Source organism: Coregonus lavaretus (assembly GCF_964263955.1).
Source record: "Coregonus lavaretus genome assembly, contig: HAP1_SCAFFOLD_2181, whole genome shotgun sequence".
Taxonomy (NCBI): domain Eukaryota; kingdom Metazoa; phylum Chordata; class Actinopteri; order Salmoniformes; family Salmonidae; genus Coregonus; species Coregonus lavaretus.
Genome location: NW_028158104.1, coordinates 34844 through 51875, shown reverse-complemented (window position 1 = coordinate 51875; position 17032 = coordinate 34844). Strand labels below are relative to the sequence as shown.

Here is a 17032-nt window from a genome sequence, read left to right as displayed (position 1 = left end):
GTCAGCACTCCAGTAACAAAATCCTCAGTGGGATGTATGGAAAGATGCAGGTGGTTGAAGAAGGTAAGCCGTACGTAACTGCCAAGCTTATGCTAGCTGCTTAGCTATCTTGTGGAAGCAAACGTACAAAATGTACATTGGTATCCATTTTTTATTATTTTTTGGTATCCAATGAGGTTGCTACCTGCCAGAACTTTAGTTTGATTTTAAGCCTTTGAAACTATCAAACAAGGTAAGTATTTCGCTGCACCTGCTATAATGCCCCATTCACGTCATGTCGGAAACTCAGAAACGTCTGATTTGCTAACCTAGGCGCAAGAGTCGGATGATCCCGAGTTTACCACTTGGGAGGTATCAGAATCAACCAATAGGAAGCTCTACGCAAATAATTTACATTCATTTGAACTCTGAGGTCCCGAGTTTCCGACATGACGTGAACGCGGCATAACACCTATAAATCTGTGTACACGACCAATAAACGTTGATTTGATTTGCAGTTATCTCATGCAGCAGTATCCAGATGAGATGACAACCCTAAGCAAACATCTTCTTTAGATGGCTAGTATGGATGCCACTTTTACATAACTTGGCTTTAAGTTATTTATGTTGGTAGATATTCACAATAACTGTCTTTCTGGTGATGTTAGTAATAGAGTCTCTGTCTCCGCAGCCTTTGATTGAGCCACAACGGATAAGACAGGAGTGAAGAGACCTCCCCTCCCCTAACAGTCACACTTGGACAAACCCATCATGTTGGTGGCAGCCAACCTGGCCATCGTGGTCCTACTGGCGCTATGCATCGGTCTGGAGCTCACGGCACGTCGCCTCACCCCACCTCAACCCACCCCCTCTGCCGTGGGCACCAACCCTGCCTTCCGTAGGTTCCAGACCCTGTTCCTCTGAGGCTACCTCCTAGCCTTGTCTGTTGACTGGCTACAGGGGCCAAACCTCTACAAGCTCTACCGCAATTACAGCTTCCTGGAGTCCCAGATAGCCATCCTGTATGTCGTTGTCCTGGCATCCTGTGTGCTGTTTGCCCCCGTGGCCAGCCGGCTCCCTCAGGTAACAATAACCAGGACCACAATAAAATAAAATAAAATAAAATAGTTTATTCGTCAAGTACACAGTTTACAGCAGGTATAAATGATGCAGTGAAATGCCTACTTGCAAGCTTCCTCAACAGTGAAGTATCAATATAATTAAATAAAAAATAACAAGTAGTAGAAGAAAGTAGTATGCATTTTAGTAATAAAACTGATAGATACACAATAGGATATTCAGTATAAATTATGAATATGCTATGTCAAGTATGTTGATGATCACAAGTTTACTGGAGAACGGAGACCAAGTAGAGACTTTCGGACAAGGTGGATGATTGTATAATATAAGGCAGTTTATTCAGAGGTAAAGATATCTGAAAATAGCGTGCACGGACGCGTTCGTCAACCTCGTAGGGAGATATCTGAGAGCGCGCCCCTAAACATTGTGTGCTGACATTTTATACAATAAAATAAAGTAGGTTGATTCTAGTAGTTCTGATCTCCCCATTGGTCCTGATGAGTTGGTCGAGGTCATCTCCATTTCATTGGCTCTGAGTCGGGTTCTCTGTCTTCAGCCTAAGAGAAGGGGTTTTTTGTGTGTGTGTGCTTAACAATGATGATGTGTGTGTATGTGTGTGTATGTGTGTGTATGTGTGTGTAAGTGTGTGTGTGTGTATGTGTGTGTGTATGTGTGTGTGTGTGTATGTGTGTGTGTGTATGTGTGTGTATGTGTGTGTGTATGTGTGTGTGTGTGTATGTGTGTGTGTGTGTATGTGTGTGTGCTTAACAATGATGATGTGTGTGTGTGTGGGGGGGTGTGGGTATGTCCTCAGGGCAATAACTCGTGAGTTTGGGAGGACTTGAGAGACCTATGGCGCGGGTGTTCTCCATGGCCACCTGCTGATAAGGCCGACAAGATAGAAGTCTTTGTGCATTGTATTAAGTCCCAAGGCCCCAACACAAGATGGGTTATGCACAAGATTTTAGTCAGACCAAGCTTTAACATAATATATTTACCACGACAAATCCCTCTCTTCACGTCTCCCCAGAGACGTGACCAAGTAACAGTAGAGAAGGAAAACTTAAGACGTGACACAAGCTAACAGTGTAATTGGCAAAATAGGGAAAACTTTATCAGAAGATAAAGTTTTAATTCCCCCTCTTCACGTCTCACAAGAGACGTGACATAAAGCTTAAATGCTGCAATTTGGCAAAATAGGGAAAACTTTATCAGAAGATAAAGTTTTACATTCCCCCTCTTCACGTCTCACAAGAGACGTGACAAAAAGCTTAAATGCTATTCATCATCCAGATATCCTTGGTCAGCATCGTCAATAGCAAGCAAAGGAAACATCTGACCGTTATCTGCAGGATGTGGATCAATAGCGGTGGTTATAATCCTGGTTGTCAGCGTCCGTATGCATGGAATGCAACAGCATCCACAAAGCACTAGAATTGCAGCAAAAACAGAGATGGATACAAGTATAGAAGAAACAAGCGTTTTATATTTACCAAACGCATCCATCCAAGAGTCCCACATTGAAGTATCCACCCCTGAGTGGCTCTTCATTTTGCCATTAAGAGTTCGTAACCCTTCCAGGGCGACAGTCAAGCTGCCATCTGTGGCTGTATTGTTGGGAATAAAGGTACAACATTGTTCACCAAACATGGCACATACTCCTCCTTTTTCAGCCAGGAGCATGTCGACAGCAATACGATTTTGGAAAGCCATGAGAGAGGTCGCAGCCAACTGGCCATGCACCGCCTCAAAACCTTGTTGTGTCCAATTGCCTAATTTTTGAACATTAAAATGGACATAATTGATTCTGTCAACATTTTTATTAATTGTGCACCACCAGCAAAATGAAGATTCAAAACCTGCGGCTACTTGGTCAATCAATTTATACTCATCTGGTACCCCCCTAGGGACCCCAATTGCATCAATGTAGGTTGGGTCCCCATGAGTAGGGCCCACAGCGCGCCTGGTCCTGGTAGGAATTAAGTCAGACACATGGGTCACCAGCTCCTGAACACCTGTTGGATACACAGATATTGGTAGCAAAAGAGAGACTAGTGCACAGGTGCCTGTGGCATTTCCAGGCAGTCCATCAAAGAGATGAACGCCTCCACACCACCACCAGACATCAGCCCTGGAAACAGGTTTAAACTCAGCATTAGGCGTATAGATAAACCGACACCATCCAACAGGTACCATACCCAACAATGGTAGACCTTTCGTGAGATTAACACAGGTAAAGTTAGCTCTAGCCACCTGATAGGAAAAAATTGGTTTCTTAGTTGCTTTAGTAACCAAGGGATGAACTACGTCCCATAGTGTACAATTGGCGGAAGGGTTGTCATGTTTCATGACAGACAGGAAGCATTCTGGCGTAATGGCGGCAGGGATAATGCGAAGCAATGGCCGTGCCCCCATACAAACCACACAACTCTGATGAGTCACCTTTGCCGCTTCCTCAGTCAACAAGAGCCAGTTGTTAGAAAGGCCGGAGACACCTGTAGCGGTCAAGATTGCATCATCCAAAGTAGGTGGAGTGGTAACCATGGTAATTGGTCCCCATCTACCTCTACCTGTGGGTTTCACAATGTTTTTTCTATCGTCCTTAATTGTAGAAGTGGAAGGGTCGGGTGTTGATACAAAACAAACAATCAAGTTCCATTTAAAATAGTAAATATAGTATGGAGGCCTATGTTTACTATATGGACCGGTGTCCATATATGGAGCCAATATGAAATATTGGCAGCCCTTCCTCTGGCCTGGTGGGATAATTAACTTCAGGCCATTTTGTTCTTTGGCCAATGTAAGTCCCTTTCGCCATAACAAGACGTTTCGTCCTGTTGAATAACTTGACCAATCAGGACCTGTCTCGGCGACTAGGTTTTTCCAGGACCATTTATCCAAACCCCCCAATGTCATGTACCAATGATATTGGACTTGCCATAACTTCCTGTTTTAATTCTGCCCAGTAGTTTCCAACATTCCCCAAGGGATGGTGACAGTGGTGGTAGTATTTATAGGGATACATAGGGTGGTACTTCTAATTTGGTTGGTAGTACAGTTTTGGTCGCTATTAAAAACATGTCGTTTTCGTAAGGTATGGGTGTTTGTTCTGACGGTGGTGTGAGATGTGATATTATTAGGACTAGTGATATTAGTATGTGGATGTGCTAGTTGCTGTATTAGCCATGTGAAAGTTCCCATGGAAACTCCAGTGACTATAATGAAAATAACAAACAAGGGACCAGAGATACCCAGTCTCTCCCAGGGAGGTCTATGTCTCCTCCCAGGGCGAAGCCCTCCAGTCTCTGTTAATGAGAGTCTCCTCCACATTCTCACAGACTAGGAGCCTCTGTATTTGATGCCGAATTTAGGGCGCTCAAGTCAGCCCTGACCTCAGTCAAAGTTCTGGAAGGAGTTGGTGCTGGTGTACAATGTGTCAAGTGGTGCCAAGGTGCGCCTGATTTACCTTTGACCTGGACTGAGTGTGAAGTAACCTCCTTCACTTCGTACGGTCCAGTCCACCTGGGATCTTGCCACTTTCTCTTGTGAACCTTGATCCTTACCCAGTCGCCAACTTTTACCTTCAGCAGCGCCGGATCTCCCGTCAGCTCCCCCTCTTGGACCTTGTGAATCTGTTTGGAGAGAGCTGCAGAGAGTTCCGTTAGTTTTCTCACATATTCAGACATTACAATTTGTTGTACATCAAGGGCGGGCATATGACCTCCCTCCCTTGGTGGACCAGGCATGACTCTACCAGTCATAATCTCATGTGGAGAGAGATGGGTGCCTGCTCCTGGAGAGGCTCTCATGGCCATCAACGCCAGGGGCAGAGCTTCAACCCACGTCAACTTTGAACCTGCACATACCTTGGCTATCTTAGCCTTCAAAGTTTGATTGGCGCGTTCCACGAGGCCCTGAGATTGCGGCCGGTACACAGACCCAAACTTGTGCACAATGCCGAACCTCTCCTCCACCTGTCTCAGGTGTTGGTTACTGAAATGGGACCCGTTGTCGGATCGAATTTGTCTTGGAACCCCATACCTTGGTATGAGTTCAGTCTGCAGCCACTTAATAACTGACCTAGCATCCTCACGTGCTGTTGGTATTGCCTCAACCCATTTGGAGAATCGATCTACCATTACCAATAAGTACCTTTTCCCATTAGTTACATTATCAGCCCCCATGTCAGTGTAATCTATGCTAATGTCCTGAAAACATGCATTAGGTACTGGGTATGAACCCATGGGTGTTTGGAAAGGTTTCTTTGGGTTGTGGCTGCCACAAATGCTGCACTCATCACAAAACAAGTCTGTCATGTCCTTAATGTGTGGGTGCCACCAAATATGGGAAACCTTCTGTAAAGTTTTGAGTTTCCCTTCATGGGTGGGCCCATGAGCCTCCCGTATCAGCTCGGGGCAGAGATTAGCTGGGGCCACCAACCTGCCGTCATGGCATCTCCAAAGTTCATCAGGTCCTTTGGTGGCTCCCATCTGTCCCCATACCGAGTGCTCATACGGGCCCGCTGTGAATTGTAGTTCCTTTATATGTTGGTCTGTGAGTTCTGTTCTAGCTGGTTGAGTCTGCAGCACCATCTGTCTTGGAGTGTAGCCCCCAGCTTTCTTGGCTGCTTTGTCAGCTGCGTCATTTCCCTCGCTGACTTTGTTCTTGAGTTGCTGATGTCCTTTGCACTTCATGATGGCCACCTGCTCAGGTAGTGAGACTGCTTTTATCAGTCTCTCCATTTGTGCCTTGTGTTTGATCGGAAGGTTTCCTGTTGTGGTGAAGTTACGTCTGACCCATTGTGGTCCATCTGTATGGACTGCTCCATGAGCATATGCTGAGTCAGTGTAGATGTTCACAGTCTTTCCTTCAGCCTTTTCCAGGGCTTGAGTCAAACCAATGATCTCAGCTAGTTGGGCTGAGGCAGGTTGTGGGATGATGTCTGATTCCAGGGTCACGTGTGACCCGTCTGGAAGCTGCTGTACCACTGCATATGCTGCTATGTTCCCTTCTTCTCCTCTATAGCAGCATCCATCGGTGTACAACCATAGATCAGGATTGGTAAGGGGTTCGTTTCCCAAGTCTGGTCGCAGTTTCAGTTCCTGTGCCGCCCTCTCTTCGCAGGAGTGTGCCAACCCTTCTTCTGCATTGAGTGCGTCTGCCATGTTTTTGTCGGTGTTGACAAAAGTAATGTGTGATTGGGTGCATTTATTCTGGATTTTGTTCTTTCTTTCAGCGCTGAACGTGAATTCCTTGCTCATCAGATATGCTGCAACCCCATGGTGCGTATGGATTTCCAATTTGTGGCACATTACCAGGTGGGCGGTTTTTTCAATAGCTTTTGCCACTGCAGCCACGTACCTGGAACATGTTGTCTGACCTGCTTCAATATGGTCCAACTTAGAGGAATGATACATCAGTACTCTTCTCTCCCCCTCTTGTTTCTGAAAAAGGATGGAAGAAGTGAACCCCTCCTTTTCAGAAACATCAAGATGAAATTTGTTTTTGTAGTCGGGTGCTGTCAGAGCTGCTGCCACCGAGAGATCGGTTTTTAGGAGAGCAAACGCTGTTGATGCTTCAGGTGTCCAGGTAAGTGAGGAGTGTAAGTTTCTTGGTCCTGCTTCTCTCACTATTTCTCTCAGTGGTTCAGTCCTGGATGTGTAGTCAGGGATGTGGGTACGGCTGTACCCTGTCAACCCCAGGAAGGACAACATGCCTGACACTGTGATGGGACGTGGATGATGGAGTATGGAATCTCGGTGGGATTTCGAGAGACCAGCACCTTCTCCTGAGATTTCTCTGCCAAGGAAAAGGACAGTTCTGCGACAGGACTGGACTTTGCTCATTTTGACCTTGTAGCCTTTGACAGCCAAGAAGTCAAGTAGGGTTTTTGTCATTTGTAGACAGAGATCAGATGTGGGAGCCCCCAGCAAAAGGTCGTCTACATATTGGATGAGTATCACTCCTTCAGGGATTTTCAATTCAGTCAGGTGTGTCTTTAGGATATGATTGAAGATTCCGGGAGAACACCTGTAACCCTGTGGAAGAACCGAATACGTATACTGTTGATGTTCATATGTGAAGGCAAAGAGAGGCTGTGAAGCCTCATCCAGTGGAATGCTGAAGAAGGCATTAGCCAGATCCACAACGGTGAAGTATTGGTGTTTTGGTGAGAGATTACTCAGTGTAATGTGAGGGTCAGGGACAGGTAGGTCAATGGGTGCAGTGACGTCGTTCACTGCTCGGAAGTCTTGTACCATCCGGTATGTTTCGCCTCCTGCTTTCAAGACTGGTAAGATTGGTGTGTTCCATGGAGACACAGTGCGATATATGACACGAGCTCCCAACAACCCATCTATGGTTGGTTTGATCCCCCTGGTCTGTTCAGGTTTCAGACGGTACTGTGTTCGGTAGATAGGAATTTGATCAGGGTTGAGTAAGGTGATGGTGACTGGTTCCACCTGTAGTTGTCCAACATCAAATGGGGTGTGTGTCCATATGCCTTCATCAATGGTGGAAAGCAGTGCTTGTGATGAGGGGTGGTCTGTGTAAGGTTTACCATGGTGTCTTGGGAGAGTGAAACGTTCAGGAAGGCAATGTTCCTCTGTGTCAACTGTCATAAACCTCCACATGTTCTCAGTGGTGGCTTTGGTTATTCCTGGAGTTTGGGTGGGTTCCCACTGGAGTTTGGATGCTCTTCTGATCATAGGCCCAAGGCTCCTTGCTTCAAAACCGTTTCCAACTGCCAGTGTAACATGGGGAGCAGATTCTTTGCCCAGTAGGTACCAGGATTTCAAATGGGAAGGTAGGATAACCGGAGCAGCCACTCCTTCCTGTCCACACACTATGGTACAACATCTGATTGTTGGTGTCAGGTGCATCATGTTTTCATCCCAGTCATCGGTATATGGGTTGACATCATTATCAGTCACATTAAGTGTACAGTGGATTTCAGCTTGAGGAGTCTTGTATGGGTGAAATGTGTAAATGAGTTGTCTCAGCTGGTTGAACTTGAATTGAACCTCAGGGGTTCCTTGGCCGGATTCGATGCACTTCAACCAGTATATTTCTTGGGTCAGGGAGAGCACTGGGGTTGGGATGATGGGTAGCATCAGCACCCTAACTGGATGAACTGGTGTGGAGGTAATGGGATCAATGGAAACCTCCACACCCTTTTCGGTAAGGTAGATTGAACATTTCAGTTTGCACAATAGGTCCCTTCCTAATAGGTTGATTGGACAGTTGGGACAATATAGGAATTGATGCTTCAAATTGGAAGGGCCCCATTGGAAGAGCAATGGTATGGTCTTGCTTTGTGCTTCGGGTGTTCCTGATACCCCCACCACCTGTATTGATTCCGAAGAGAGTGGTTGACGAGATCTTATGGCAGAGTACGTACATCCTGTATCTACCAAAAATTGGTGGGTAACTCCCTCCACTTCACACATGACAGTTGGTTCAGTATGAAGTGGAAAATGCTGACCCCCATTCCCGTTCTGTGGTGGTGGGCAGCTTCAGGGCCAGGGAGGATATTCGTCTGACATGCCCTGGAAGGTAGGAGCTGGCTGCTGGTTAGGCTGTTGGTTTGGGTCTTGTTGTGGGTGGTTATATGCTGGTAGGGCAGCATGTGGCTGGTACATCGGTCTTGGGCCTCCTCTTGATCTGAAGGCATAACCTCTACCCCTGTTTGCCAGCCAGTGTTGCTGTTGCGGACTAGGTGGTAATGGACACCATCTGACAGAGTGGCCATATTGATGACAATTGTAACAGGCCCCCCTATTACCTTGTGGCCTTGGCTGTCCCCATTGAGTCTGGTATGGTGCCACCGGTGGCTGATATGGTGGAGTTGGTGCTTGATAGTATGGCTGAGGCACCATTGCGATCGTTGGGAGTGTTGTTGGAGGCGGCTGTTGTGTTTGTATCATTTGTGAGACAGTTTTTTCAATTATTTGAGAAATGTCAGGTTGGTCTTCAGCCACCATCTGTTTCTTTGGCTTATCTCCCTTCTGTGCCTCTTTCAGTTGTAGCTTGAGCAGCTGCACCTGCAGGGATTGGACATGTGTTTCCGCCCCTCCCTTGTCTTTATTGTATTGGGTGATGTGATGATGGACATGGGAGTTAAACTGCGCCCTAGGGAGTGCCATTAATCCCACAGTTCCCCTTAGTTTGGTTCGAACGTCACTTGGGGTCCCGCTCACCACCATCTCTTTCCACATGCTGCACGTGGTGTCGGAGTGATCATATGGTTCGTCATGGACCGTTCTCCAAGTGGTTTTGGCCCTGTCCAGGTAGGCAGCTGGCTGTTCCCCAGGGCCGATGGTAAAAGAGGTCAGTGTTGCATGGTTTCGTTCTGTAGGATATGCCCTCCTCAGAACTTCCCACAACACAGTTCTATAGACTTCCGGTGGCGTCACACCTCCGCTCTTTTCCAGACCTGCCTCTCTTGTCAGTACCGTCATGGTGGTGTGATCTGTGGCCCTGGCCAAGAGTGCCTTCATGTCTGCCAGAGCAAGCCTAAACCCAGATGTAAGGGTTTGAAGTTGCAACAGCCAAGCAGACGCTCCACCATGGAGGCTGGGCATCTGATCCATCAGGGCGGTCAGGTCAGTCATCTTCCAGGGTTGGTATTCTTCATGTTGTTGGTCTGCTGTTGGTCTAAGTGGCATTTGGGAGTTCAATCCCCTTTCCCTGAGTCTGGCAGATTTTCTGATGGGTTCATGCAAGTCAACAACTTCCCCCACCATCACCCCTTTCAAGGCCCAGGTCTTCCCCTTCTCTGCTTCTTCTATTATGGTGGTGTTATGTGACGCCTGTCCCTGACACGCATCCCACTCAGCCTCATAGGTTTTTTCTTCCTTCCTTTGTTCTCCTTCATCATCCTCACTTGGTGGGTTCCCGATTGAGACCCCCCGTGAGCTTCTTAATGAGCCAGACCCTATCGACCCCCAAAGCTCATTGTCCCCTGCACCCCCTTCTGTCATGGATTGGGTACTTCCCCTTTCTCTTTCGACAAACCATTCTGAGAGTCTGGGTTTAGGCTGATTGGGTGCAGCTGCTTGTCTTAGGCCAGATGCTCCCCCCTTCCTGTATAGATCTGACGGTTGGTTTTGAGTCATCATTACCAGGGACTCTGGGTTGGAACCCCCTCTTGTGGGACTGGGTCTGGGTTGGGTTCCGCTGGCCGGGTGTGGCTCCTCTCGTCCTTGTGGCTCGCTGTTGGCTCGGACTTCCACACAGTGAAGTACTCCTTGCCCTACGCTTAGTGCCATGTTCCCCTCTAGGTGTCCTCCTTGCACCACGAACACAGGCGCTTGTACCACTGCAGGACTTAGGAATGGGTTATAAGGGTTAGTTGGAGGAGTGGGTGTGTATGCGGGTGGTGTGCTCTTCGCTTCCTGTGGCAGGGTCGGATACAGTGGTGCTGAGGGCGCTGGTATGTCACTCATGGACTGTGTCCCCACTATTGGTGTTGTCTCAGTTGTGGGTTCAATCACCACACCCATCATGTCTGGTTTCTTGTATGGGTGTGCTCGTCGTGTTTCCTCAATTGCCCACGTACCTATCCTTAGCTCAGCCTCTGCTCTCTCTCTGTGTTTAGTCCCTTCCTTCTTGAATAAGTGAGACTTATTCCTTACCAATTCACTTTCTGTTCCTTCCCTCACTGCCTCCCCTAGCTCTTTCTCCATAGAGGTGAGTTGCCCTTTAGACGGGGCACCCCCGCTAAAGTAACCTGCATGTGTCCATTTGAGTTTCACTCCCTCCCACACTTTCTTCACTGTCTTATACTGTTCTTTCCCTCCCGCTCTATCCTGTATTTTTTGATCTAGATATTCATTAAACTTGAGTTTTGGGACGGTAGTGGTTGCCATGGTTATACAGTTTTTTTTTTTTTTTGACTATCTTGGTGCACTTAGCCCGTCACTGGCCGAAACCAGCAATGTATTCTTGGCGCTGACTCAGACTTATCTCTGATGTCCCACCCTCGTACACAAAGAATGTTCAATGCTTTATTATTAGGAATTATTTTGCAAAAGGTACTATTGTTTTTCAGTTATTCGAGTTATTGTATATCTTCCCAAAAGGTATCAGAATCGCCCTTTTGGAACAATACATTTAACAAACTCGAGCGCTCCCAAAATAATTATCAATTCAATTTTAGGAATTATTTAGCAAAAGTTATTATTGTTTTTCAATTATTCGAATTATTATATATTTTCCCAAAAGGTATCAGAATCGCCCTTTTGGAGGAATACATTAACAAACCCAAGCGCTCCTAAAATAATTATCAATCTAATTTTGGGAATTATTTTGCAAAAGTTATTATTGTTTTTCAGGTATTCGAGTTATTATATATTTTCCCAAAAGGTATCAGAATCGCCCTTTTGGAAGAATATATTAGCAAACTCGAGCGCTCCTAAAATAATTACCAATTTAATTTTGGGAATTATTTTGCAAAAGTTATTATTGTTTTTCAGGTATTCGAGTTATTATATATTTTCCCAAAAGGTATCAGAATCGCCCTTTTGGAAGAATATATTAGCAAACTCGAGCGCTTCCAAAATAATTACCAATCTAATTTTAGGAACTAAGGAAATACCAACTTCCACAAGAGGGAAAAAGTTCAAGTCAGCTTTTAGCGCAGCGGCTACATAACAAGCAAAATAGGACTCCGTGGTCCTCTTAAAAGTTATCCACTAGTTAGTCTCATGAAACGGCCAATCTTACACAACATTCAGGTTATCATTTCAACAATTACATTTTCATTACATATCAGCATCAACACACGAATTCAGTTTAAGTTCCTCACAGTACATATAGTTGAGTGCCACGTCAACCAAATTGCCCGACTATCTGAACTTGTATTTTTATTTTTATTTTTTTGATTCTCCTCAAGGAGACTCCCAGTCGTTTAAACCATTCAACTGGCGTCTAGTCGGGAGAACCTTTTCTGGACTTGGATTCTCACGGAATTAACTCAACCCGACTATCTGAATCTTTTTATCAAGTCACCAGATCCTTCTCTTGTGGATCAAATAAAAGAGTCCATCGCTTGTGGACCAAAACCTCTGTAATAGGCTCCTCACTAGAAAGCCACATTTCAACAGGAAAAAAAACCACTGTAACTAGACTTCTTCTCTTAGAGTCACATTTCAACAGTAAAAACCTAAGATTTCAGATATCAACAGCAAAAAATAAAAGGGTCCGTCTCTCGTGAACCACAACCTGTAACTAGACTCCTCCCCTAGAGAGTCACATTTCAACAGTAAGAACCTAAAGAATTCAAATATCTTTACATATATGCCTTTTGAGTCATAATAGATATGTTATAAATTTAACAGTAATCCATACTCACGCCCAGTACTACTGATCAAAATTTGGGTTTATCCTACAATACAATATGCAGATTTTGTTTTAACAGGTTCTGCTTACCTTTGTATTGACGGCCGTCTAGATCAGTTTCCTGAGGCGAGCTGGATTCCCGGCTGCTCCTGCGGACAGGTCACCCGTCCTTTCAGATCCGTCTCTTACTTGTCTCCTGTCTCTATCAACTTTTATGGACCGAATTCAGAGTTAGAAAACCACCCTCTGCTACCAAGTTTGTTGATGATCACAAGTTTACTGGAGAACGGAGACCAAGTAGAGACTTTCGGACAAGGTGGATGATTGTATAATATAAGGCAGTTTATTCAGAGGTAAAGATATCTGAAAATAGCGTGCACGGACGCGTTCGTCAACCTCGTAGGGAGATATCTGAGAGCGCGCCCCTAAACATTGTGTGCTGACATTTTATACAATAAAATAAAGTAGGTTGATTCTAGTAGTTCTGATCTCCCCATTGGTCCTGATGAGTTGGTCGAGGTCATCTCCATTTCATTGGCTCTGAGTCGGGTTCTCTGTCTTCAGCCTAAGAGAAGGGGTTTTTTGTGTGTGTGTGCTTAACAATGATGATGTGTGTGTATGTGTGTGTATGTGTGTGTAAGTGTGTGTGTGTGTATGTGTGTGTGTATGTGTGTGTGTGTGTATGTGTGTGTGTGTATGTGTGTGTATGTGTGTGTGTATGTGTGTGTGTGTGTATGTGTGTGTGTGTGTATGTGTGTGTGCTTAACAATGATGATGTGTGTGTGTGTGGGGGGGTGTGGGTATGTCCTCAGGGCAATAACTCGTGAGTTTGGGAGGACTTGAGAGACCTATGGCGCGGGTGTTCTCCATGGCCACCTGCTGATAAGGCCGACAAGATAGAAGTCTTTGTGCATTGTATTAAGTCCCAAGGCCCCAACACAAGATGGGTTATGCACAAGATTTTAGTCAGACCAAGCTTTAACATAATATATTTACCACGACAAGTATGACTGTATTTACAAATATAAAGTCAATAGTGTCTTGGGCACGCAGTTCAGTAAAATAGTATATAAATAGAACAGCAGCGTTGACTGTGAGTGTGCTTGTGTGTGCCCTTGTGTGTTAGTGTTGGATGTGTGGAGAGTCAATGCAAATAGTCTCTAAGATGCAGGTCTGAGCAGGTAGACGGCTAGCGTTCGCCGTTCAGCAGTTTGATGGCCTGGTGGTAGAAGCTGTCTCGGAGCCTGTTGGTCCGAGAACCGATGATCCGAGAGCCAATAAAAAAATAAGTCCTTAAACCAGTGTTTCCCAATCCTGGGGACCCAAAGGGGTGTGCAATTATGTTTTTTCCCAAGCACTAACACACCTGAGTTTGTTAGTGTTAGGGCAAAAAATATAATGTGCAACCCTTTAGGTCCCCAGGACCAGGATTGGGAAACACTGCGTTATACTTTTTACAATGTATGTATTGTTGAACTGCCATGACTGAGGCAGCTCTATGTGTATTTAAAATGTGCATTAATTAATTAAGGTCCTGGGCCGGAGACGGACCTGCCTGCTCTTCTGCGTGACCTACTCAGCCTGTTGCCTTACCAAGCTGTCCCGGGACTACCTTGTCCTGATCCTGGGTCGCATGCCAGGATGCCTGTCCACCTCTCTGCTCTCCATAGCCTTCGAGGCCTGGTACGTGCAGTGACATGTGGACGGCCACGACTTCCCTAAAGAATGGATCCCTAGTACCTTCACCAAGGCTGCTAGCTGGAACCCCGGGTTGGCGGTGGGGGCCGGACTGGTGGCTAACATGCTGGTTGTGTGGCTCCACCTGGGGCCTGTGGTGCCCTTCCTCCTGGCCGTGCCCTGCATGGGGGCCTGTGGCTGGGTGGTGCTGACCGACTGAGGCCTGGAGAAGAAGGATGGAAGTCTGGAAGGGGACAACAAGACGCCCTTGCTCGGTCCTTCTAGTTCAGCACCTCTGGCCCGGGCGTCTGCGCGGGCCCGGTTCTGGCGCAACTGTCAGGAAGGTCTCCGCTGTCTCTTATCAGACAGACGGGTGATGCTGCTAGGAGGAGTCCAGGCTCTATTTGAGAGTGTCCTCTATATATTCATCTTCCTGTGGACCCCCGTCCTGGACCACTATGGTCCTCCGCTGGGCATCGTCTTCTCCTACCTGATGGCTGCCAGCATGGCGAGGTCCCTGCTCTACCGCCTGGCCACCTCCACCCGCTACTGCCTCCAGCCTGGCCACCTCCACCCGCTACTGCCTCCAGCCTGGCCACCTCCACCCGCTACTGCCTCCAGCCTGGCCACCTCCACCCGCTACTGCCTCCAGCCTGGCCACCTCTTCCCACTACTGCCTCCAGCCTGGCCACCTCCACCCGCTACTGCCTCCAGCCTGGTCACCTCCACCCGCTACTGCCTCCAGCCTGGTCACCTCCACCCGCTACTGCCTCCAGCCTGGCCACCTCCACCCGCTACTGCCTCCAGCCTGGTCACCTCCACCCGCTACTGCCTCCAGCCTGGCCACCTCCACCCGCTACTGCCTCCAGCCTGGTCACCTCCACCCGCTACTGCCTCCAGCCTGGCCACCTCCACCCGCTACTGCCTCCAGCCTGGCCACCTCCACCCGCTACTGCCTCCAGCCTGGTCACCTCCACCCGCTACTGCCTCCAGCCTGCTCACCTTTTTCTCCTTCTTCATGCTCATCTTCTCCACCGCCCCGGGCCAGACCAGACCCCACGAGTCCCTGTTGGCCTTCCTGCTGCTGGAGCTGGACAGTGGCCTCTACTTCCCCGCTGTCAGCTTCCTCCAGGGGAGGGTGATCCCAGAGGAGAAGAGGGCCGGGGTGCTGGCCTGGTTCAGGCTGCCCCTTCACCTGATGGCCTGCCTGGGGTTGCTGGCGCTCCACAGGGAGGTGTCAGGGACCGAAGGGGGCGAGGGCGGTAGTTGAACCAGGCATGTTTGGGGGCTGTGCTGTTATGATGCTAGCTGCACTCTTGGCTGTGGTCAGTCTCTTTACACTGGGAAGGAACGATGTGGATCTCCGACTGGAGGGGCCCAAAGGAGAGGGTGGTAAATGACATTTAGATTCAGAAAACTGAACTGTCCCAACATTGGGCAATGCCATGGAGGAGAAGGACTAGGAATACACTTACTGCTTTGTTTACAAAGATGAAGAGTTGTTTGGGAAATGAACAACTTTTGTAGGCCTGAAAACTGAAACTTAATCAACAGAGGGGTTGCCAATATTAGACAATGATTTAAAATAATCTGGTGTCGGTAAGGTATATATTTTTAGTTGCAAGATTTCCTGATATTTATTTGTTTTCATTTTGTTAAGACTGGCACTAGCAAATATCTTGTTAGATTGTTGAGTATATGAAGAAAAATAGTTTATTTGGATTTACTATGCTGCAGTCTGCGTCTTCTCGAGGGGTTGGTTTCAATGCGGAATAAACGTATTTCTTTAGAAGCAAATTCACACACACACACACACTCACCCTGACACACTTGCTTTTGTATTAATGTTGTGCCAGTAGGTAGCACCAGTGGAGCTCCAGGATGTTATTCATATCTCAGCCTGACCACGTCGTAGTGTCATAGTGTTTATTAACTGCATTGTTCAGGGTGTACCTCTCAGCCATGGCAGAACAAGGATTACATCACTACACTAGCACGGCTGCTTGCTCCGGCAGAAATATCACCCACTCTAATATCATAAAACAAGTACATCAGTGTATCAATTCAGTCTTCATTCAGTGTATCAATTCAGCCTCAGCTGTTATGAAAGCAACTTTGCAATCAATTCACATTACACATTGCTAGTGTAAGGAAAAAATATTATGAATGGTTTGTTGTGGACCAATATCGGATAATATCATAATTTTTTAGTAGCTGTTATAGAAACAGAACTTGTATGGGGCTTGCCAGACCATTGTAATTAAACATAAAACCCCATGTTGAAGGCATTTAGATTCTGAATGCATACTGAATACATCTTGGAGAGGCATCGGTATTTGCCTTGTTCTTAAATCATTCTCCTCCAGGACATGTTGTAAAAATGGACAAAATAAGATTTGAATACTGTCTTTGCCATTTTGTGATCCTTTGAATTGCAGTGATAATGTTGTTAGACGGATTTGTCATACTCCACATAGATCATATCAAGGCATATTCTACAGTGTTACATTCATGTTTTATAAGTAGGTGATTCTAGTATTTTCATGAATGTAGTAGCCTTTCATGAATGAATGCTGAATCATTGCATTACCTAAAAATAGAAAATGTTAAACTTTGTTTTTTCTTGCTCTTTAGTTACTGCAGAAAAATATGTGATGAAAAAAAAAAAAAACGTTTTTATTTATAGCCTAACTGCTTCTGACAGGGATGTAGAGGGTAAACATAACTTTCAGAACATCTACGTCACCCTATTTTTTTTTTTTACTGCAGACCAAATATTCCAGTTCTCTCTGGCCCTATCCTCACTTGACTCACATACTGATACAACATCTGTACCCCCCTTTTTTCCAAGCGTACTGGTACAGTCCAATCTTCCCACAGCACTGCTTCTTCACCTGGATGTTGCTAGAATGTTCGTTTTGTGGGTGAGGTGGGGGGGGGGGGGGGGGGGGGGGGG

The 17032-nt window shown here is 46.5% G+C and overlaps 1 pseudogene across 1 annotated transcript; it reads left to right on the top strand.

The window, feature by feature from the left end:
* Positions 1-750: 750 nt before the first annotated feature.
* Positions 751-15476, top strand: LOC311124421 (molybdate-anion transporter-like; annotated as a pseudogene). The gene is made up of 3 exons: positions 751-1062; positions 13931-14670; positions 15070-15476. The product of its transcript is annotated as a molybdate-anion transporter-like (transcript).
* The last annotated feature ends 1556 nt before the right edge of the window (positions 15477-17032 follow it).